At 39.9% G+C, this 25,523-nt stretch overlaps 1 long non-coding RNA gene across 2 annotated transcripts; it reads left to right on the plus strand.

Moving 5' to 3' along the window:
- Nucleotides 1–1,686: 1,686 nt before the first annotated feature.
- Nucleotides 1,687–5,683, plus strand: LOC146692799 (uncharacterized). 2 transcript variants are annotated; one of them, XR_014915034.1, is made up of 5 exons: nt 1,687–2,203; nt 2,333–2,436; nt 2,503–2,608; nt 2,903–2,964; nt 5,531–5,683. It is a non-coding gene; the product is annotated as an uncharacterized LOC146692799 (long non-coding RNA). The 2 variants fall into 2 exon arrangements; XR_014915033.1 differs by having other exon boundaries at nt 2,333–2,608.
- Nucleotides 5,684–25,523: the final 19,840 nt, after the last annotated feature.

Below are 25,523 nucleotides of genomic sequence, written 5' to 3' on the forward strand. Positions count from 1 at the left end.
TGTCACTTTTTACGGAATCAAACTCAAAATAAGGTCAGTACTTCCACGCTTTAAACGCTGCACGCTCATACTCTCTCCCGCACTCGATCCACTGTTGATCTGCACACAGCTGTTGTCACGAACGTCGCACTCGCTTACGTCACTGTCATGAGACATTGTCGCCAAAAAAAAAATTAAAAAAAATCACGGTTTCAGTAACGCAGTGTTCCTACGGGAAAGTAACAGTAATCTAATTACCGTTTTTGCAATAGTAATACCCTTACTTTACTCGTTACCTGAAAAAAGTAATCAGATTACAGTAACGCGTTACTGCCCATCTCTGGACGTACCTGGCCAGAGGAAAGGCATCAAGAGACACCGGTACCGACATAGGCCTGTGGGCACGTGCTGGTTTGTATTATTATTGTGATGGGTACAGATTGTATGTCAGAATTCCTAGTGGGACTTCTGGTCTCTGTGCCATGGTACGTTTAGGTGCACCTCTCGTTTTAATAGGTGGAAAGGGGGTGCGGCTGGGTAAGCCCGGCACCGCTCATCTGACAGCCAGGCGGAGACGCCATGTGTTGGCCAAACAGTCACCAGGATCGTTTGACCTTACAATAGGATCACCGACATATATAGATGCCATTGGGGTTCCTAGGGGTGTGCCTAATGAATTTAAGTCAGTGGACCAAATTGCTGGAGGGTTTGAAAATCACCCAATAATTTCTGCATTCTTTCCAGTAACTCCTAGCAAGAATGTGGATCGTATTAATTATGTGCACTATAATGTCCTGAGACTGGCAAACCTTACCAGGGACGCAGTTGAAGGGCTTGCTGAGCAGTTGGGTCCAACATCTTTAATGGCAGTACAAAATCGGATGGCGTTAGACATGTTGTTGGGGGGAAAAGGGGGTGTTTGTGCGATGTTTGGGGATGTGTTGCACCTTTATTCCAAATAATACAGCTCCCGATGGCTCTGTGACCCGAGCGCTGGAAGGCCTGAGGACGTTGTCCATCACAATGCATGAGCATTCGGGAGTGGATAACCTGCTGGAAGCATGGATGACCTCTGTCTTTGGGCAATGGAAAGGTTTCATTACTAAGCTAACAGGCAGAATGCTACAAGCATAGCTCTAAAGAATGTAGCATCATGGGCAGTGTAGTCCGTGCTGCAGGGAGAATGGACTGCCATACACGTTGTGGGTCTGTGAGCGCGAGGAGGGAGAAAAAGGGGAGTGGAAAGGTACGAGTTGTCATCGAGGAAAAACGGCAGCTGGAAGCATGTAAATATAATAACCACTGCAGCCAAGAAGAGTGCCTGACGAGCCCAGTTGTAAGTAAGCTATTAAGACTCGACTGTACACCGTGTTCGTGTTTTCCTCCAAAAACAATAAGTTCCGTTGGAGCAGCCTTTCAACGCCTCTCTCTGTCCCTCGCAAGAAAAGTTGACCCACACAACAAAGTAAAGCTATTTTTCGGCTACAAGCCGACAGGGACCCCGCCGTATTAGTCAGAGGTCCCTTTACTACAGTTCGGAGTCGCGGACCTTCAGTAATAGTAATAAATCACACAGCAACAGTACATTCACGTTGTTGTAAAAAGCATATTAAGTAATCCAAAGTATTCAGAATACGTTACTGTCATTGAGTAACGTATTCCGTTACTCCATTACAGAATACATTTTGGGGCATGTATTCGGTATTCTGTAATGGAATACATTTTAAAAGTAACCTTCCCAACACTGTATACACATGCACTTACACACAGGAATGCGCACACGCATGACACACATGCTCGCACACACAAACATGTAAACATAGTGCTTAGTTTTATGGCACCTGGCAGAGGGCTTAGAAGGGGTGGGTCACATAAACAAAACTGTTTAACAGACAAAGGAGTTGAGATCTGCAGAGGAATTCCGGGGTCCTGTACATCTCCCTTCTAGAAGGTGTAATCAATGAGTGTGGATTAATAAAAGTGTTGTGAATTGACTGAGTCCCGGTGTTCTTTCTGGAGGCCTGAGGAATCAACGAACCGGGGTGAAACTGCTTTCACAACATAAGACATCACACAACCATGAGAATTTGAAATGAAATTACTAGGTTTAACATGATCTCCATTTGTTTTTCAAGATAATGTATCTAAAAGAGATGCGGGTTGTCTTTGTTGACCCATTTGGGGCAACACAAGCACAAATGGATAAGTGCAGGAATGTAACAAGGTAAGTAAAAAAGGCTAATGTTAACCACAGCAGTCATTTTTCTACATGTGAATTACATAAGGCTGCTGCACTGAATAACATTCAGTACCTGGTGTATTTGTTGTTGTTTTTTGGGTTGTTTTTACACAGCTCTGGTTAGGAGAAAATGTCCAACCATTGGCAAATGGACGTGTTCAACTGTTGCCCATCCAAAAGAGCAGGACCTAACATCCTGTGGCGTCTTTGTATGCAAGGTAAGTAAAATGCTCATGGTGTATTGTACCTGAATGAACAGATTCTAATGAGTAGACAATGTTCAGCTTGCAGAACAAATACTTTCAGGGACCAATATACTCTACCCTGTTGACGAGGAGGGGGTTGCCAGGCTCAGACTGGACATAGCGCTCTCTCTGATCCAAAACTCAGGTATACCCGAGAAACAGCATTTGGACCTCCATTTAAAACATTTGTGTATATCCTCATTGTGGCATATGTATTTTTGTACTCAATTGCAATCCCGGCAATAAGTTCTGGAATCTACAACTTTTCTACCAGGGCATGTGCTGATGTCATTGTTGAGACTACCATGATAATGTAAAAGTGACTTAAAAAAAAAAAAAAAAAAATCAGCAGTTTCAGATTTGTCTTATTGATAAGGAGGAAGAAACTATAGGGGAAATTGAGAGGGCATGCAGAGAACTGTTGTGTGACTCTTTGCAGATAGTGAAGGACAAGGAAATCTGACAGAGGATCCAATTACAACTTTAAGAAGTTGACCTAAGGTAATCATTGCTTTTGGTTTATGAATTTACTAATTATGGTAATTCAGTTTCCATTGATGTCAAGACTACCATATTTTCCGCAGTGCAAGGCGCACTTTAAATTCTTATATTTTCTCAAAAATCGACAGTGTGCCTTATGAATTCTGGTTGTGCTTACTGACCTTGAACAGATTTTCCGTGGTACACGGCACTCAAGAATCTGTTTTAGTACGACTTTGGTAAGCTATGAAGCCATACCGCTTGATGGATTGTTGGAGCTTTACAGCTACCGTAGTCAGGAGCCTTGGAGTAATCTGGGAGAAAACTCTGCTTCAGGTCCCAAAGTCAAACGAACACTGCGGCATCACTGAGAGTTAACTGTCTGAATTCCTTCATCTTTAATAAAATGATCTGTGTTGCTGCTTTAACAGGTGCAACAATTAAGTTTAACATCCACACATCCATGAAAACAGAATAGTTTCCACCTAAACGTAATATACCATGTTCTGACTGAGAGACTTCTCTCAACAAAAAAAAAAAAAAAAAAATTAAAACATACAGCTCTGCTATCACTAACAGGATAAATAAAGACGGAAAACTAAACAGCAATGACTTTTGTAGGGTTATTGAAGTTGGACTAGCTTGTATATAATGATGTGCTACATGTAGCACATCATTATATACAAGCTAGTCCAAATGATCACTAGCAACACAACTATGTTAGCATAATAAACTCAGGCTACGTACACGGGTATTTTTGAAAACTGAGATTTTCGGCACAGTGTGACGTCAAAAAAGGCGCACACCTTTGACGCTGCGTTTTCTCAGTTTTTCTCGTCCACACGTAAATGCAAAAATCTCCGTTTTCAGTGACCGAAAACGCCGTTTACGTGGACGAATGGTGCAAACGCATAGAAAAATCTGCGTTTTCAAAAATACCCGGGTACGTGTGGACGTAGCCACAATGAAGCTGGAGGATAATTGCTAACTTTTTTCCACTTGATAAAGTTACGTGAGGGTTCCCGATGGTTGGGCACAAATGCAATCGCTTGGCAGGATGCTGTAAACTTCAGTCAGGAGAACTACTGAGATAATCCATCCACAATACGAGGTTAGTCATTAATATACTGCAACAACGTGGGAATAATGCAGCTGCGAGAGAATTCAACATTAATGAATCAATGGTATGGAAGTGGAGAAAGCAATTAGAATGAGTTGAGCAAAATTTGACTTATCTGACTGTTTTGTTTCGCTTAGTGCGCCTTATAATCCGGTGCGCCTTGTGGTCCGAAAAATATGGTAACATAAAAGTGTTGCAAGACTAAACACTTGAAAACCATGAAATGCAATATACCATTAAACATCACACATTAAACCAGAGGTTCCCAAAGTGTGGGGCGCAGAGCCATTGCAAAGGGGGATGCAGTATGAAAAATGGACAGGTTTTTGATGGGGCTCCCACACAAACGCAAAGCAAGAGATGAAGCATCGCCAAATATGTTTCCAAACAAACTTCCTTCCAAGTCAAATACTAGAAAATATGATAAAGCATATCTTGCCTTTAGCTTCACCTGCACAAGTGCCGAGGTAGGTCTCCCCGACAGAATTAGTTTCCCCTACATCAGGAGCACGCGGTGGGCTGTCCAAATCACTGTTTGTCCGTATCCCACATTCTTGATTTTTAGTTTATAAACACTTCTTACTTCTTGACTAACTACTCCTGACATTTTGGAGATGTTCGCTCTTTATACAGTAAAGATACAAATAATATCAGTCTGATCCGTCACAATTTGTTCCTCCAGCCCAAATTACAGACAAACAGTATCTCACAGTTGTTCATGTTTTTGAACCCATTTTGCACAGAGAGGTATTTTTTGAAAAACGTATTGATAGCAATGTTGAATATTATTACACAGGAAAAAAAGCAACTACATGTAAAATAATTACACCATGACGCCTCTGTCTTTCTAAATAGAGGGACTGTGTGTGTGTGTGTGTGTGTGCGTAAAAAAAACAAAAAACTGCAGATATTAAGATTAACAGTATTTTGTCGCCATCTACCACTGTAGAAATTTATCTCATGTAAACAATAACGTGGCGCACAGCTTTGACGTTGCGTGATGAACTCCGTATTCCTCGTCCACAAACGCAAAAACTGAGTTGAAAAAAAAAAATCTCAGTTTTCAGTGATTCGAAACGCTGTTTATGTGTGGACGCAAGATCCAAACACAGAAAAAGCTGCGTTTTCAAAAATACCCATGTACTGTAATGTTCTCGAGAAACCTAATATATTGTTTTTGGTGTGCTGTAAAAGACAGTTTCCCCTTTGTTCTAAAAGCAAATAAATATTGCATTATAAAAAAATACCCATGTAGGTGTGAGCGTAGCATAAAAGAGTTAGTAGTTTATTTTATTGCTACCTGTAATTTATTGCAGTTTACTTTTATTTGTTTACGAAATAAACTGCACGGGAGTTTGAAAACAAAACCAAAAGGGGGCCTAGCAAGAAAAGTATAAGAACCACTTCATTAAACAATATTTTATTGGTCAACTGTTGCTTGAATTAAAGTCACAGCATGTCTTATAGAGCCCAGAAGATACGGAAGGATCAAATATACGAGCCACCTCCAGAGAAGACCACAAGGAGAGAAAGGGCAACACAGTGTATAAATTACAGGTAAATCAATCATTATAAACTTTAATGAAAACATAATGATCAGTCCTAACATAATGATCACTAGAGGTGCAGCTCTGTCTTTCATACACAGTTCAGAAAGGAGACGGTTACATCACAAGAACCTGAGCATTTTTAAGTCAGAAAGCTGTGTATTAAACAAAGTGCAACACTGTGTTCTCTTGTGCTGAAAATTATTTCTCTTCCATTTCTAGTAGTCTTCCTTTTAATAGATTTCCCCTGCTGATTAATTTTTCATTGCGGTAGGTTACACAGATGTCAAATTGAGGAAATTAGCATTCTGTTATGATCTGTGTGCAGCAGGCAGGAAGGGAAGACCAAATGCAGACTCCAGGACATGAAACTTCAACTCAAAAAACTCAGCTTTATTGCTGGCACGAGTCAATACAAAACCAAACTGGAAAACTATGAAAAGAACACACAGGCGGGCATGAGGGAGATCGCGAAGCTGAACAGAAGAAAACAAAGGGTTTAAATACACAGACAATGATGAGGGAACGGGAAACTGATGGTGAACACAGCTGGGACCAATTACACACAACGAGACAGAGAATGGAAAGCTAAACATAACGCATGAGACGAGGTACCTTCAAAGTAAAAGAAGCAAAGCAAAACATGGTGCACACAGACAGGAGACTACAAAAGTAAAACAGGAAGTAGCGGGAACACAAACACATAGATGCAGACAGACACACAGACATGACTGGGGAAACATCGATAAACATGACAGGCAGGGGGAAGAGAATGAAACACGAGGGAAGCGAGACACAAGAACTCGCAACAAAGATAAACACAGACACACAGAGGGCAAAAACACAAGAGGGACTCTAATAATCAAAAAGCTAAAAAGAACAACCTTGGCACTATAGAATAAATCCTTAGCATAACAAAGTGGACTTAAATATAAATCGGAATACAAAATGAAACACACGAAACTCGTGACACGTTCCCAACTTTAAATTGTTAAAGTCACAATGCTGTGCACAAAAACCATACATGCATTAGTTGGCCTTTAAATATTTTAGGTTTCTATGAGGGTATGTTACAGTATAGTAATTTATGTGTTTCCATATGATAAAACAGAATGAAAGCACTTTTACTTGACAGAAATTTTAAATATCTTCTCAAAGTAGGCATATAGGCACTGTGCTGTGGAAAAGAAAGGAAACAGAAGTTGTTGTTACTGTGATTCCATCACAGATAAAAGGGTGTTCACCACAGTGAGGTGAAACCACTGGAACCTCATCAATCACTTCATACTCTACAGCTAAATTTCGCAGTACCCTTTCCAAAGTCAGTAAGGTTTTGGTAGAAGTGAAAAACATGTTGATGACTGAGTCTTTAAAAAGTGGAGAAGGTTTTTTATACAGCCATCACAGAGTGGATGTGACTGAATGACTTAACCTTTTTTTTTCCACATATGTGAAAAAGGTTTTGATCGTTGTGCTGTGTATTGCACAGGTGACTCTGTGTTTTTTTGGCTTTTGAATATTTGATAAGGAACACAGTGTCCAACACCTACTAACGGCAGATTAATCAATATAGTCATCTAAAATGAGGTGATAAGATACTTGTTTTTTTGAACATCCAGTGTGACAGCTATTCCAGGTGGTTTCACACACAGTGCCTCCAGATGAACACAGAGCAGTTTTGGAAAGCAGAGGCTGGAGAATGGGACCGCTCTCTGTGTGAAGATGAATGTATGTTGTCAAGACAACAAATGGGTTTTCTAACATTTTCTTTATCATTTTGAAGTCTTTGTGTCCTTGTGAATAATGTATATAGTGTTGAATAATTTCATTTAACTTTAAGTGTTTTTATCAGAAAGTGACAAATAATATTTTTCTTTTTTTTTTTGACTATTTTAAGTGGATTTTTGATATAGAAGCAGAATGACAGAATGTTAAAAGTTACGTTTAGCTGCTCTGGGCTGGGAATTGGATTCTCTGGCTGTTCAAAGCCATGGAACTTTAGACCTGTCATGCAAATAAGCTAAACACTATGACATTGAGTCAATAAATATCATAAAACAACATGAACATGATGTCCTGGGTCTTTGACCCTGCATTTTCAGTTTTAGGACGTTTCCATTCTAACTTAAACTTATGACTTGTTCTTTTGGAGTTTTAGATGTGGATTATATTTGGGCTGTCTCTAGTCTTTTCACTATAATATTGTTTCATTGTGCTTCTAAGTGTCCCTTTTTTTCCACTCAGTTCATATGTCTTAGTCCTAGTCTATGTTTGTTACTTCCTGTTTTATTTATGTTGTCAATTTTATTATTTGATATGTTGTATATGTTGTGTGTGTTGTGTTTAGTTTTGCTTTTCCTTGTCTCGTTAGTAAGATTCTGTTCAGCTATGTTCCCTGGTGTTTCTCATGTCCCTAATAACCTGGCGTATATATGTTGTTGAGTTTTTGTTTTTTGATCATGTTATTCCTCCTGGGTGTTTTCACACTAACAGTATGATTTCCCTGTTAACTCATTCACTGCCAGCCATTTTCAAATCAGGTAACTCCCCACTGCCAGGGTTTTTGAGCATTTTTACTCATTTTTGAAGAGCCACAGAAAACTGTGTTATGATCATATAAACGCTGAACCTACCAAAATGAAGAACAGACTCTCTTCTTTCATCCAAAAAAAAAAGCTTGTTTCTACCATTTTCCATTCTTTAGTAATCAGCTGTAGAAGAGAGGTGGGTTCCACCAAAAATGCCTGTTTTGACCAAAAAAAGGGAGAAAACGAGCTTTTTGTGAAAAATACATTTCAAGCAGAAAAGTGCCTTTGACACTAATATTTCTTGCTTTGTGACACCTCTAACATATAAAATAGTTTTTCACTTCTATAAAACAGAAATAACACTGAGAAAGGTTATGTTATATCAAAACAATTTATTTACAAATATATGAAAAAATAAAATGTACATAGTGAAACATTTATTCACAATGAATAATTCACTTTTGTGTGGTAATCATTATAACACTTTCCGGGATGCAAGGGCACACAACAAGACTTGCACCACATTTTTGTCTCACTGTGCGATCCCTTACGTGCGCAAACCCTGCACCTCCTTGCAGGTCTACTTTTACTGCTGGTGGGCTTCAGTTTTTCAAGTTGCCTGAGGTTGTATTCTAGCCCCTCCCATTGAAAAACGTAATTGACGTCTATAGACGTCAATGGCAGTCAACGTAAGTTTTTCTATAGACGTCAATGGCAGTGAATGAGTTAAGTGGAAGGCTTGATCCCCCCCCCCTCCTCCTTGTATTGTTGCTCGTGGTATTTTGTATGTTGTTGTGGTTTAATAAAATCACCGTTTGGATTATTCCCTGATGTGCCCGAGTTCTGCTCTTGAGTGCAACTGTGAAAGGCACACAGCAAGCCTTGACACATAATTGTTCTATAAATTTCGATGAATATTGCAGCGGATAGAGATGAAACTTGGCCCAGATGTAGACTCGTTGGAGGAGGATTGTGTCAAAAGTTTGACGTCCCCCCCTCATCCCTCTTTTTTTTTTTTACGTCTTTGTCATAAACTAGAATGTTTAAGGTAGAAATATAATTGAATAACGAGGTTTGTTTATTTTCACAGTAGTGTGCGGAAGTATGGAGGGGAATTTTTTTATTTTATTTGCTTTTTCTTTCTCTTTTTGCCTCTGTCGGTGACTCTAGCTTGGTTTCACAGGGCCCAGTTTCCTTTTTCCTATGGATCACAAGATCAGCTTATTTGGGGAGGGAAGGGGGGTATTAGGTATTTCTGGCCAAACAAAGTTTTCTGAAGCATTTATAGAGCGCTTTGAGTGCTCAGAAGGGTAGAAAAGCGCTATATAAGAACCAGTCCATTTACCATTGTATTTTGTGTTTAAAAAAAAAAAAAAAAAAAGGTTCATTACTCTCTTTTCAATACAGTCCTCTCTGGTGACCATTGGTGGCAAAGAATATGAATGGGGTTTTTTTCTTGGGGGAGCTGTGATTTCTTGATGTTGGTAAATACAATAGACAAAAAATACATAATAATAACGTACAACACATTTTGGAGTATGCCTCTGCTGTGAGGTCCTGACTCCAGGTACTTTAATCACTGGACAGCTGGACAACTATGTTTATAAATAATATTATATTAGGCCATTTTCTTATACATATTTTTGAACCTGGAATTGATTGTGAATTGGAAAGGGAAAATGCTTATGAACTTGTAAAGTAAAAACATGATGCATTTAAAGTTATTATGTTGGGGTTTTATTTAAGAGAATTTGTTCCACTGTGCGATGGCCGAGTCTGTTTCTTTTCTGGGAGATAATTTCTCCTGCCTTAGAGAAAATAATCTCACATCGAACAGAAGAGGCTGGAGTGCACAGAAAGTGCAATGCAAGTTGGTAGAGATGCAGGTATACGATCTTCCTGGGTCCCACAGACGCACCTAAAAATAATAAACAAATTGCTGCAAATTTTGTAGAGTAACATTTTAAGATTATTTTAAAAATAAAATATTTTTTATTATATTAAATTTAGAACAGCCAACAAAACAAAACAATCTGGAGCACCCAGTCCAAAAACATAACTGGGTCTCCGTGAACGTGCTGTCTTGACAGGCGGTACTGAACGTGGATTTGGGGAGGCAGGCCATGCTTGACGGGCTCGGCTGAGCCTCCGGCTGGCTAGGAAGCCCTAGGCGGCTGTGTGGACTCCCCCGAACCACCAGCAGAGACAGCTGGTGACTGAGAGAGCTCACCAGAGACTCCAGCTGAAACATGATCAGGTTCAGACGCCTGCTGAGCACCAATGGCTCCCACCCGAGAGACTGGGTGTCTTGGTGTCCTGACTGGCCTCGCCCTGAGAACTGGCGTGGGTGCAGGGACAGACCGGACACCAGCCACTCTCACCCGAGGTATCGATACAGGTGCAAGAGATGGCTGATTCATGGCTGCTTTGACCCTAGGAGCCGAAACTGGCACAGGCAGATGACCACTGCCTCCCGCCCAAGGATCAGACGTGCGTGCGAGGTCAAGTGGTCCGCCCTGGAGCAGGAGTAGAGTCCAGAACATTAACTTCTTGAGGTGCTGATATGGGAGCAACACTTGAAACAGTCTTTGAATTTCCTGAGTCTTTGACATGGTCCATGTTTTCCTCAGATGCTCCCTCTAAACAGTTAAACACAGTTCTTTCAGTCTCACAGCATGACTCTGACAGTGTCAACCTTGAAATTAATCAGTTCAGCCTCATGAAAAACACTCATATCAGTGTTTATGGGCACGTTACTTAAATTTTCAAATTTAAATCTGACTTTTTTGACCCTATGCGACCCATATTCGATCATGGTATGACAGTTTGAACAGCACTAATCTGATATTTTCAAATCCGACCCAGGTCACTTTTGTATGTGGTACTGAATCCGATACATATCTGATGTTTCAGAAAGCGACTGCTGTCTAAATGGTCATGTCGCATTAAATCCATCTTTTATGTCACTGACACAAGACAGACGCCAATTATCAGCGCCGGAGAAGCGCCCGAGAAGACATCATGAACGCTTCCTGGCCATCCAGTGAAACTGTTGGGAAGACAGCGTTGGAGAAACGTGAACATTTTATTTGTACTGTATAATCTGCAGATTCTGACAGAAATCTGCAGCTATCCTTTGAAGCACCGCTCCTCTCTAAAACAGCAATAAGGATAATTATTAGGCCATATATAAATAACTTTATAACTTAAAGCAAAATTGGGAAACGTAAAGTCCGAAAAAAGTCTTTATATTAAGGGCCATCAGTCAAACAATACTGTTTGGTCTGGGTCTAAACAGAGCGTGTTGTGTGTGACGTCTTCTTTGCGCATGCGGGCCGCTTTGAGGGTTCACACTAGAGCGCGCTTGCTGTCACATTTTATTTGTAGTGTGAACAACCAGACAAAAAAATCGGATTTGATCAAAAAATTGGAATTGAGCATTAAGACCTGCAGTGTGAACGTAGCCTTACTTATACAAGGGTTAGCCACAACATAAGAGTCCCTGGAATCGGTCACAGTGAGTTCATAATTTGACCCTGGATTGAAACACAAACAGTTTGATAAACAGACTCAATGGAAGAACAGTCTTCAGCAAGATCAACACACAGAGACGCTAAGTAATCGTGCAGGCGAATAAGACAGTGTGTGGAAGGCGTCCCTTATGTCTTAATAATAGCCCTTGTGCTCGTGGGATTGCTGCTGGATGCTCCACTTACAGTCATTTTGTTCCTGAGTGCCATGGCAGGAGTATTCTCAGTCTTTGATATTTTATTGACATGAACAGTTTTTTCATATTGTTAGCTGCCATTAGCTGAGGTTAGTTCATAGACTACCTTCAGAACTGCACAGGATTATTTGCAGCTAGCAGGTTGTTAATGCTATCCATCAAGTCTAACAGTCTGTGGTCTATGAATTAACCTCAGCTAATGTCAGCTAACAATTGTAGCTCGGTGGCTAGTAGCCTTCAGTAATAGCAATAAGTCACACAGCAATAGGACATTGAAGATACTGAAATTGCACATAACTCATGTAGCTACCACTAACTGGCTAACATTAGTTTAAAAAAAAAAAAAAAAGTCTTTTGACGCTGAGAGCAGCTTGGTTCCTGGCAAAGTTTGCATTGAATGGAACACCAACATTAACAGGACACTTACATTAGAGCCTCTTATTTCTTGTTTTGGTTGGGTTTCCAGCAATGTGTGGATTTACCAAAATTAGGAGGGGATAGCGAGAGGATAGCTTAACATATGAAACAGGAAAAGCCATGTAATCCATTTATTTCAACAAAGTATTCTAATTATTACTTTTTTAAACAGTAACTGTAACAGAATACAGTTACGCATATTTTGTATTTTAAATACATAATGAAGGTACATGTATTATATTATTCCTGAGCACTGAGGGTTGCCAAATGTATTTTCTATAACTGGGCATGTCATGCCTGTTTTCTATGGGAGTGATAACATGCTTATTTCAATTCTTCTTCCCACCTACACTCTTGGTCTGTTTTAACTTCTTCACTTTGGAGCTTGGTTGTCTGTGACAAAAAGAAATCACAAACAGAGATTAAGAATAACCCAATTATTTATAATACAGTTAGGGTTTGAAGGGAGATGTGTAAAAGGTTGGGTAGAGAAGATTGCACTTAATTTTTGACTCCTTTATTAAGAAACTGAGACTTTGTTCCAGGAATGCCTAGCAGTCTGTTTGACATGTGGCATAACAATGAGCTAAGGATAATTTGGGGCTTGTATCAAAACAACACACTGATGAACTTTCAGCAATTGCAGTCACATTTTAATATTCCTACAGAACTTTTTTTTTTTTTTTTGGCTTTCTTCAGGTTCCTAAATTTGTTCATCCCAAAATTTCACAATCTGCAGAAACAGCTATATGATAATTTGGAGACAGTTTTTTATTAAGTGAAAAGACATAACTCATTTTATTTCTGCATTTTATTCATTATTGTATGCTCATAGTAGCAGTACAATGAGTGCTGTTTAAAAATGGGAGAGAGATCTGAATAATCAATATACTGATGAGGATTGGAAAGGAGCCATTCACATAACTAGATCCAGTTTTACTTGCAACCACTTGGGAGAAACCCAATACAAAATTTTGCACTTGAGGGGGTAGGGACAAATAAGTAAATACTTCTGCCTACTCCTTTTCAAACATATAATGGAATGATATTTTGTAATGATTGTGAAGGCACATGTTTGAAATAAAAATGAACTGAACTGAACAAAATTTTGCACCGCCTATATATAGCGTCTAATGTTTTGCATAAGATTACACCTCATGTTTTTCACTGTGTTGCATTGTTCTGGTAACATTGACAATAAAGATCTATCTATCTATCTGTCTTAGGAGGAAATGAGGATTTATTCCTCAGTGTTTGGTCTCCTTTGCTTATTTATTTGCCAGATGATTTCTCCCAACTGTTGAGAGGGGCCGGTTGTCTTTAGGGTGCCTCCAGGTAAGTAGGAAGTGAGCACAAAGGATGGGAGTTCACTTTTGTAGCTTCTTTTTAAAATCTGTGGGTGAACAGATGGTAAAGGGGGGGTAATGACTTTAAATGCATGTGATTCTGGTTGGTTTTTGTTTTGTTTTCGTTTTTTGTGCTGATAATTAATTAATTTTTGAATATGATGCTACCAGGCTGTCCTAATGCAATGTGTGTGCGCGTGTGAGTGCGCGCGCAGGTGTATGTGTGTATGGCAAGCCATTATGGCAAGCCATTAGTGCCAAATATCGCCCCTTTTCTAACCCGTTTGGTTAAGAAATGGCATAAAAAATGCCGTTTAATTAATTAAAAAACCGAAAAAAAAAAGGCGTTATCGTCTGTCTTTGGACACCGCTTTTTACGTCACTCGGCAGAAAACGCCGTTTTTTACGGCATTCTGTGTCAGCTGTAAAGGCGTTTAAAACTGCGTTTTATTGAAATTATGCAGGGCACTCCCCATGGTTCCCTCATCCAATTACTTTCAACTCATTTCACCCAATCAAAGAAGAGGAAGTGCAGACCACACTAATGCATCACCAATTCACCTTGCTGCTGAGTGATTGCCTATTCAGTACCAGTGCTTGTCACAGTATTGACTTGTATTATAATCCCACTATGCATTTTGATGTGTTTAAAGCATGATCAAGCAAACAAATGACAGAATGCTTTTTCTGAAACCTTAACTGTGTTACCTGTTATAGCAGCTCTGCTCATTTCTGAGCTTCTTTCTTATTTTCCTCTTTACTTCTCTTAACCTTTAACTTGTGTCTTAACAATCAGATTCTGCCATCATGCATTACCGCTTCGTGCTATATGTTGACTTTTCTCTTCTTTTGTCTCCACTTTTTTCACCCGTATTTGGACACTCGGTGCATGGCTCCTTTGTTTACGTTAGGGATCAGCTGTTAGCGCTGCGCCCTGCAGGCGCTACCGGCAGACAGACCCTACATCCCCAGTGAGGGAAGAGACGGGGTTGATGTCTCCCGAGAAGGACACCTTACACACAATCTCTCCTTCCTGTAATTACTGTAAATATTAGATCGCTCCCTGATATGACTGAGGAGCTAATGACGCTAACCCGGTCACAGTGGCAGTACCCCGGCACTGCCCTGTAATCCCTCTGTGAGTAGGCTGCCTGGCTTCCAGCTGCTGCGGGCGGACAAGACGAGAGACAGCGGTGAGAGGAAAGGAGGGGGACTGGCAGTGTTTGTTAAAGACAGTTGTGGTATCCCTGGGCACATCGCTGCGAAAGAACAACTCTGCAACATAGACATTGAGCTATTAGCCGTTAGCATCCGTGGAGGCAGCCTGTGACTCTCTGTGGTCCGCAGACTGCAAACGCAATCTCCGAGAGCTCTTCTTCTAATATCAGGGGACTTTAATCATGTCTCGCTGGACTCCACACTGCCCACCTTCACCCAGTATGTGACCTGCCCCACCATAGGCAATAAAACATTGTACTAAATGTATGCCAATGAAAAAGTGCCATACAGTTCATCACCTCTCCCTGCCCAGGGAAGATCTGATCGTAACCTAGAGCGCCTTGTCCCTGTGTGCAGCCCTTAGTGTGCAGGGAGCCACCAATCACCCACGCAGTGCAGAGATGGTCCGCGGAGGGCATATAAATAAATAATAAAAGCAAATAAATGACAGTATGCTTTTTCTGAAACAAACGGAGACCTTAACTTTTATCAAAATACCGTTTTACTCAGTTTAAATTGATACCACTGTATAATAGCCTTCAAATTTAATAATGTTAATAGTATCTCAGGAATATTTTTGCCCTTTCAACATGCATTAAAAAAATAGATATGCAGTTTTGAATCAGATCTGTATGTACGTTTTCTGAAAAGTGATGTAAATAAGTAATCTCAAGAACATGAAATAATAGTTTCCCATGTAAATTGGAGATGTCCTTGTCAATGTCATCAGAGTACTCTGGATGTCTTACACGAATTTGAAACATAAAACCAGAGAGTGGCACATGACAGCATTGAACATAACATAACTAGTTTACCTGTATGACATGAAGTTATAAAAAAAAAAAGAATCCATGTAACTTGGTTATGGCTTCTTTCTGATAACTGTCGATACCAATCGGCTGCATTATCTTGACAAAAGTATAAGATACTGAACCCGCTGATACGATGTGGTGGAGGAGTACAAATACCTGGACACCCACATATATACATTTGCTGAACTGGAAGATCAAAACAGAGGCTGTACACAAGAAGTGGATGGGCAGGCTGTTTTTTGTGAGCAAGCTTGTGTGTGCATCAAAATGTTAATGACAGATGTTCTGTTAGTTCAGGTGAGTGGTGCACTTTGATGTGTTCTTCTTGGATCAGGAGAGCAAGCTCTGTGATTGGCTGCACTTCGGAAGCTGTGGTGGAGAGGAAGTGAGTGAACAAACTGCCATGCATCATGGATATTCCTCTCAATCCACCTCACCAGGTACTTCTCTACAAGTGTGACTCAGGTTTGTTGCCCCAAAGGATACAGGAAATGCACTGATTTCCATGACAGAATCATGTCTGTTTAATGCTCCATGATGATAACTTTCCTATGAGCGTTTGAAAATCACTGACATTATGGCTTTTAGCCTCATTGTTTCCGCAAAGAGATTTCTCCAGTCACTGAATCTTTTGATAAAATATATTTTTATGCCTCTAGAGGATGGAATATTTTAAGATTTTACACTTGGGAACATTATTCTGAAATTGTTGCACAATTTGTTAATGGAGTTTTTTTGCAGATTGATCAACCTCTGCCCATATTTCCTCCAGAGCAACTCTGCTTCTCTAAGATGCTCTTTTAATATCTAATCATGTAACTGACCTGTTACTTTTAAAATATCCCTGCAGCTGTTTCTTTTTAGTACCACTTTTTTCCAGCCTTCTCTTGCCCCATCCCAACTGTTTTGAAACATATTGCTGCCATCAAATTAAAATGGACTTATTTTTAACAACGTTGTCTCGGTGTAAACATTTGACATTTGCAAATCACTGCTTGCTCTTTTTTATTCACATTTTACACCGGAGTCCAGTATTTTCAGAACTATGTTTGTAAAAAGCATAATCTGTACAAAGCAAAACATAATCTGCTCACTAATGTTAACACTTTTTTTCTGCTGTGAACTGTCGCAACATTAAACACACGCTAAACCGCTTTGTTAGAATGCCTGGGTCGTTGACCCAGGGTTTTGAGTTTATTATATTATTTATCATTTCTAGTCTTTGGTTTCTTAGAGTTCTGTCTTATGGTTTATGTCTCGGTGTAATCCTTAGTTGCTATATCCCCGTGTCCAGTCAGTGTCTGTGTCTGCCCTGGTCCCACATCTCTGTTCCCTCTGTTGTAGTGCCTGCCTGTGAGTCTGTGTTATGTTTCCTGTTTTACCTTGAAAGTCCATGACTCATGTAAATGCATCTGGTTTTGCTTCCGTGGTTTTGCGTCTCATTAGGCCTGATTTGCCCCTCTTGTTACCTATTCCCTGATTACTCCCTTTGTGTATTTAAGCCCTGTGTTTCTCTGTGTCCGTGTTGCGATCTACCCTTATCGTGCTGTGTAGTCTGTTTGCGTAAAGGTTACCTTGGAGTCTTAGTTTTGTTACCCTTTTGAGTTCAGCATTAAAGCTGTTTTGAGTTCACGTTCCGCCTCCAAGTGTCTGCACATTGGGTCCTCCTACTACCACTCCTGCCTGCACACAGCCTTCACACAACACACTTTATATCTACTACACTATACTGAGCCACTTCAAGACCTACTATACAGTTTTTTTTAATTATTTACTCTCAATGCTTTAGTTGTATTTATCAATATCAACAGCTGTAACTTTTAGATTAATCAAGTTGACTTTATCGAGATTGTTTCAGTTGTAAACTTTCAACTTCACAACTTCCATCTTACACACTTTAAAAATCACTGAACATTTTTTATTGTCAGTGTCACACAGCTTGTTCTTGTATCTCCACTACTCAATGGTACATAGTAAATGCGTATTATAACTTTTCACATTATGTATCCAGTCACCTAGATATTTTGAAGTCTTTCCACTTGCAACGGTTGTTGTTTGAGGCATGAAGGAAGACGACTGTATCCATCAATAGCCCCATGAATGACTATCCTCCACCTAAAAACAGTGGTCCATAAGAAGAGAAATATTATTTGCTTTGTTATTGAAACAATGGAAAACACACTCTTAATTAATTTACATGGCACTATTGCAAGTCAAGTTAGAATTTTTCTCTGTATGTTGCTTGCGCTGTCTGTTCTCTCATCTTCTCCTTTAAACATAATCAGTTGTGTTAGAGGACTGCCCATCCCAGGGCCTGGCTCTATTGGACGTATCTTACTGTTCAACAATTATATTTGATGTAATGCTGAATTTCACTTTGGTCAAAATAGGTGTTCAACAAATCAGTGTGTTTGGTTACCTTATCAGCGTGTGATTTCCATCAATGTGCCACAATGAGTTTGGACCTGCATCCTGATATGGTCTTCATTCTGGTCTCCGCAAAACTGCTCTAAGGGCAGCTGCTCCAGGATTTATCTGTAACATGCTTGCTCGAACCCTCCTTCGCTATACACATAGTCCACGTACTCGCAGGGAGGCTCTGACAGCCTTAGGACAAATTTGTTCATTGCCAGCGACAATGTCCTGCACATGTTCATCAGTCAGTTCCGCATACATTGATGCACGGGTGAAATGATACTGTCTGAAATCAGGCAAAAAAACATGAGTAATGTATCACTACAATAACAACACACTTCATTACTTGACTAGTGGTGCACATTCAAATATACAAATTTTTACAATTTCACAATACCATTTAATTTGAATAAACAGTGAGTGTGTGTGTGTGTGTGTCACAAAGAACTGAAAGTCACACTGGTTTCAAAAGTCACTGACAGCAGACGTCTTCGAATTGTACGAAGTGAAACATTCAAAATATCAGCCATCTGAGGTGCAGTGAATCCACATGACTTCAGGAATGAAAGCTGTTCCCGAGTGATAAGGAAAATGGATCTACCTCTACCTCTGTTGAAAACCACAGGTGCCTGGTATCCAAAACAGCCGGAAAATATATGTTTGGTGTATTTGGAAAATAGGTTAAGACAGAGTCAAAATTTATTTCACACTTTTGATGAATCAAGGAATGTGTGTGCTTACCTTGTTGGCCATGCTGAGTAGACAGTTCGACCTCCTGAATCAATTCAGCCAAGTCACACAGAAGTTGATCTGCTGCAGTTACATTGATCAGTCTTCCTATTGCCCACTGAAGGCTTCTCTGCATTGTCTCCAACCTCAAAGATATCAAAAAATTTCTTCTTAATTCATGTTATATTTTCAGGCCATATCCCCCTTAAACATTTTATGCAAGTTTAAATGTTAAATGTTTTCGATCATGCTTTGATCATACCTCCTTAACGTTAACTGAGGATCACCACCTTAGACAAATCAAGCCAGCTGTATTTAAGACCACCGTTCACAACCAGTCTTTGCCATATTATCTGTTAACATATGTTAGTTATTGGCCTCACGTTGCTGTAGTACTTACCTCTCTGTTCATGTCTTCTTAGTTACTTCCTGGACAACCTTTCACACTCGCAATAGCCTCACTCCCCTGGACGCGGATCTCCACTTGCTCCTCAACAGCTGATGACCTCTCACTCTTTTTTATCCATTCGTGCATTACTCCACCTGCAAACAAGTAAGACTGTTCAGACTGCCTATTTGGATCTTTTCTGAACTTCTTCCAAGACCCTCCTGACTCTGCTCTCCCTCTGTTGCAGTACCTGTAGAGGCTATGCCTACACTTGAAGCCACTGAAGTGTTTGATGGCAGGGGTGAGGCAATGTAACTGTTATGAATTAAACTTGTAACAGCCCAACTCCAAGCTATACTTGTCTTGTACGGCTAAGATTGTTTTTATAGTCATCAGTTTTATTTGCTTGTCTTTGACCAATGTCATTTATCATAACGGCACAGAGTTTACAAACTGTTTGCTTGTTCTGACCAAAACCACCTGGCTTGAGTTACGGTTCTCTTAAATACATTTCCATAAACACACCATACGTAAAAACACAAAAGGTGACCTGTAGCGGCACACGTAAGGTAACAACACAAAAATGGTTCCCACAGTGCTGTTCCACCATCAACTCTCACACCACTGTTTCACTTGCCAAGCTCCGGCGGCCACAGATCATGTTACTGTTCCCTCTAATATGAACTACCGTAGTCCATGTTCATAGCATTTTGCTCCTAGTTGTAGAACTCAAAGTTAACATTAACGCATTCTAGCCTTGTTTTTAATTTTACCTTTTGCATCACATACACGTCTGGTTTTTTCTATTTTATTACTATATTTATATTTCTATTGTACAGCACTTTGGTCTATCAGGTGTGTTTTTAAAGTGCTATATTAATAAATGATGACGGAAAGAACGTTTTCTGTTAACTTCACTCGGAGCCTGTGCCCGAATCTGCTCCTGAGTACACTTCATGTTTCTCGTTGTTTAAGGAAGAGAGTTCGATTATAGTCTTAGTCATTTACAGTGATACAATAGTTGTAGGACATACCCTGCTTGCTGGTGTTTTTTCGTAGACAAACTTGGACTGTATTAGAAATCTATACATTACTGTGATCCTACAAAGACAAAAATTTAAATTATTATTTTCAACAGGTTTACATATTTAAAATTCCACGTCAGTCTTCTGAAAATTGTGACTGAGCACTTTTGGAAACACTCGGTCATCACTGTAATTATTGAGACTGAACATTTACAGAATACATCTGAAATAAATATCAGATTCTAACAGATTATATTTCTGTTAATAGAGTTTTTGAATCTACTCTTCATACATATTCCTATCTTTAATAACAGTATGTCAACTATTTCAACCAATATTTTCATATTTCAAATACACACCCAGGTTAAAAATTTGAATCTCCACATCTTTTACTGTGCATATCTGAAAAATCTGTTTTGATAATGTTACAATTCCATTGTCAAATGTTCCCATCTATGTTATTCATCTATTTTTTTTTTGAAAATGCTGTCCTTAGTATTTATTTTTTTTCCAACTTATTAACAAAATGAACATGGTCTACATTGTTTTGTTCACTTGAATAAAACTACATTTTTGTATCGTACTCGGGGTTCTTGAAGACCACGCTGTCTTTTAACTTTATTCTTTATTTTCTGCGTATACTGTTCTTTATTCATTTCTTTACTTTGAAGCTGTTCTCCTGGCATTCTGTGTTCCTAGTGCAAAGTCTGCATTTCTGTGTCCTATCTTTAGTTGGTTACTGCTTTATATTGTTGACCTCTAGTCTTTTGTGCACTTGCTTTTGCTTCCACTGGTCATACTTGTTTGATTCAATTCACCTGTGTCTTGTTTCTCCCAGCTGCGTCCTCTCTCCCTAATCAACTTGCGCAAGTATTTAAGCTCTCAGCTTTCCTCAGCTCTTTACTCTTTGTTCTGTTTCAAGTTGTACACTTTGTTTGTCTACCTTGTGGCTTCCTGTGTGTTAGTTTTGGATTCTTGGAACTTTTTTTAAATAGTCAATATTATTATCTGTCTTCACTTCATCTTCAATTATCTTTCCAACACATCTTCTAAAAAAGATTTTTAAGGTTGTCAGTTCTGACATTTTAGCTATTTTTAATAGCAGCCTTAGCTCAGGTGTTGTGCCAGCCTGTTTTAAACATGCTGTTGTACAGCCTGTACTTAAAAAACCTAATCTTGACTCCTCCGTCCTCACTAACTTCAGGCCTATTTCAAAGCTCCCCTTCCTGTCAAAAATTTTGGAAAAGATTGTGTTTGTTCAGCTGCAATCTTTTCTAAATGGACACAATGTTCTTGAGAGGTTTCAGTCTGGTTTTAAAACTCTTCATAGCACAGAAACTGCACTTTTAAAAGTTCTTAATGATCTTTTATTAGCCACTGACTCAGGTGACTCAGCTGTGCTTCTGCTTTTAGATCTGACCGCTGCCTTCGATACTGTTGACCACAGCATTTTAATCTCACGGCTGGAGCATTGTGGCGTAAAGGGCACCCCATTAAAGTGGTTCAGGTCATACCTGTCTGACAGGACCTTCTCTGTTAGCTTTGGCGATTTTATCTCTTCCTCAGCTCCCCTTACTTGTGGTGTTCCCCAGGGATCTATACTGGGGCCAATATTGTTCTCCATTTATATGCTGCCTTTAGGTCTAATTTTTAGAAAATACAGCATTTGTTTTCATTCATATGCCGATGATACTCAGATCTATCTTCAATAGAAGGGAAACAGTCCTGCCTCACTAGAACCCTTACTTCAGTGTCTCGGTGAAGTTAAATCCTGGATGGCTTCTAATTTCCTTAACTTTAATGAGAACAAAACCGAAGTGATCATTTTTGGACCAAGCGGCAATCCCAACACTTCTAATTTTAACCTGCACAGTCTTGAGCCTTTTGTCAAATCACATGCCAAAAATTTGGGGGTTATATTTGACAGCAATTTCACCTTTGAAAAACAAATTAGCTCAGTTGTACAGCAGTCTTTCTTCAAACTGAGGCTTTTATCTAAGGTGAGATCATTTTTATCTTTTAAAAACTTTGAACGAGCGATTCATGCTTTTATTATATCCCAGCTGGACTATTTTAACTCCTTATATGCTGGAGTCAGCCAGACCTGCCTGGCAAGGCTGCAGTTGGTCCAGAATGCTGCCGCTCGTCTTCTGACACGTACTAAAAGATGTGAAGACATTTCCCCGGTTCTTGCCTCCCTTCATTGGCTCCCTGTCCGCTTCAGAATTAATTTTAAATTTTTATTGTTGACTTGCAAAGCCCTGAATGGACAGGCTCCCAGGTATTTGTCTGACCTCTTGCAGACTTATACCCCCCTTAGATCTCTTAGATCAAGTGATCTTTTGCTTTTAGCTGTACCAAGGTCGAGGCTGGTTCATAGAGGTGATCGAGCATTTGCAGTCGTAGCGCCTAAGCTGTGGAATAATTTACCCCTACACATCAGACAGGCTCATACTGTCAATCTTTTTAAATCTTATCTTAAAACGCATTTTTATTTACTGGCTTTTAATACAGCATGAGAGTTGTTTGTTAATTCATATTTGGTGTTTGCTTTTAATACTCTAAGTTTTATTATGTATGTTGTATTCTTGTACAGCACTTTGGTCAACGCTCCTGTTGTAATTAAATGTGCTATATAAATAATTAAACTGTGGATTTCCCGCACTCATATTTAAGGTCAGTTTTCAGTTCATGGAGTTTGTCTTTCAGTCTGCAGTGTCGGGTTTACAGACTGCTTAACAGTCTCATTTGGCTCTTTGTATACCCCACTGTATTACTAAATCCTTGTATTGTAGATACAATTATGCATGCGTTTAAAAAGGCATATGCGTGCTTATCAGGATGGACATCAAAAGCTGAAAATTCTGAACATCTGTCACGATCTAATTCAGATGAGTTTACTGAAATTACAACTCGGTGTTGCACTATGACTTCATGGGTTGAGTCTGTTAATCCTGCTTACTGGAAAACGGCTCTTGGGATAATTACTTGGCTGTAGAGTTAAATGACTAAATTTCTCCCATTGAACATAATGTATTATATGCAGCACTTACGCACAACCATACCGGAAAATCAATGCGCAATTACGTGGCTCTAATATTAGAGCCACATAATTGCGCATTGATTTTCCGGTGAGCATGCAAAGTAAAGTCACGTGGGCATGCTGTGTGAGCAATCGAACTGAGTCTAAAGTTTTCATGTGCGAATTGAAGCGGGTGCTCTCCAATCATCAAAGGTAACAAAGTCATTGAACACATTTATACAGTTACGTTTACCAATCATATATCACAGAGTTATTATTATTATTATTATTATTATTATTATTATTATTATTTTTTTAGTACTATGCAAAAAAGCAACCACAGAGCGACGGTCTGGGTCAATGGTGGCCGAGGCGACGGCAAGGCTAACAAAGGAACCCTCAACGCGTTAGGCTAGCTTTGTAACGGAATATAACAAGTATGAAACGAAAATGTGTTCTTTGTTGCTGGACTGTGTTCACAGTGCAATTTATTTGTTGCTGGACTGTAAGATGAAAGTAGACAAAATTTCGGGCTCCCACATTTTGTCCGAAACTGTATATTAACGAGTTTTTTTACTGTACTGGAAATAACGAATAGAAGAAAATTCATTCTTACCTTATACTAATCGTGGTGCAGGCCAGTGCAGTGCATGAACTTGTATGCCTTCTCCGTGAATTCCGCTGAGAGTAAATGTAATGTTCCGCTCTACTGTACAAGACGAATAGTTATGTCTATAACTTCTGTTCCCTGAAGGAGAGGAACGAGGTACAACACATAAGTATAGGATATCACGCCCTCGCGTGTCCTGCCTGACGAAACCTTTATTCACGCCTTTAAGGCAGATGACGTGTGATGACACGTGCACGGCCCCGCCTGCACATATAGCCGCTGTCATCACAGTCATCCTTCAGCTCGATAGCCGCTCTTCACCGAGCCAAACTGCTCAGTGGGGCCACCTTGTGTTTTACCTCGTTCCTCTCCTTCAGGGAACAGAAGTTATAGACATAACTATTCGTTCTCTTTCAGTCGATTCACTCGGTACAACACATAAGTATGGGACATATATACACGCCCCACAGAGCAGCCACCGAACCGGAATCGGACCACCACATCCTTAGTGAGTGGTAGACCCAGCAGAAAGGACAGCATGAGCCACCGAAGGGGCTGTAACGTATAACCGATAAAACCGCATAAACGTGTGCGGTGATGCCCAACTAGCTGCTGCACAAATATCAGCTACAGGCACCTCTTTAAAAAGAGCCCATGAGGTTGCCATCCCCCTGGTGGAATGAGCTCTCACCCCGTGGGGCAAAGCAAGACCTCTGGTGCCGTATGCCAGTGAGATAGCTTCTATAATCCAGTGGGACAGCCTCTATTTGAACAGAGCTCTACCTTATTTGGATTAGCGAAGCAGACAAACAGCTGGTCACATAAACGCACATTCTGAGTGCGCTCAATGTAGGTGCGTAGCACACGCACTGGACAAAGAGAATGCATCCTCCTCTGCTCCTCAGATGCAAAAGCTCAGCAACTCAAACTCCATTGAGCTATAAGACGCAGGCATGATCTTGGGAAAATAGGCAGCATTTGGACGCAATACGACCTTGTGACCATCAGGAGAGAACTGTGTGCAGGAGGGATGCACAGACAGCGCATGAAGGTCACCCACTCGCTTTGCCAAAGCCAAAGCGAGAAGTAATGCAGTCTTATATGAAAGAAATTTCATATCCAGACTCAATGGGTTCAAACGGGGGGCTACAAAGGGCCTCCAGCACCAAAGAGAAGTTCCAAGCAGGGACACTGGACTTAAGCACGGGCCTCAGCCGTCGAACCCCTTTCAGAAAACATATGGCGAGGGGATGTGCACCTGGTGTCACCCTGTCAAACCCAATATGACAAGCAGATATAGCTGCTAAATAAACCTTAATTGCCGAAAATGAAAGGCCCTTAGCCAGCAGAAGGTCCGCCCCCAGGTTCAGGTGAAAGTAAAAAGAGCCGGCTCTTTCGGCTCCGAACCGGCTCTTCAGATTGTTTTGTTGCTTTAATTAATTTATTATTAACAATAATATAAAATTATGCACAAAAGGAATTACTAATGTAAAAAAAGTGGTTTTATTTATATATTTTTATATATAAATATATGCGGTGGCACCTAGAGACAAAACACGTACAAACTCCAAAACACATTTCTAGCATGAACTGAACTTCCAAAGCAAAGCTACTAGATCACTTAAATTACACAACTGAAAGAATGTATGTATTGTTTGTGTATTCATACACAAGCA

This window comes from Copadichromis virginalis, linkage group LG15, assembly GCF_057382275.1.
Source record: "Copadichromis virginalis isolate Kocher_CV1m ecotype Utaka linkage group LG15, C_Virginalis_male_GT1.1, whole genome shotgun sequence".
NCBI classification, from domain to species: domain Eukaryota; kingdom Metazoa; phylum Chordata; class Actinopteri; order Cichliformes; family Cichlidae; genus Copadichromis; species Copadichromis virginalis.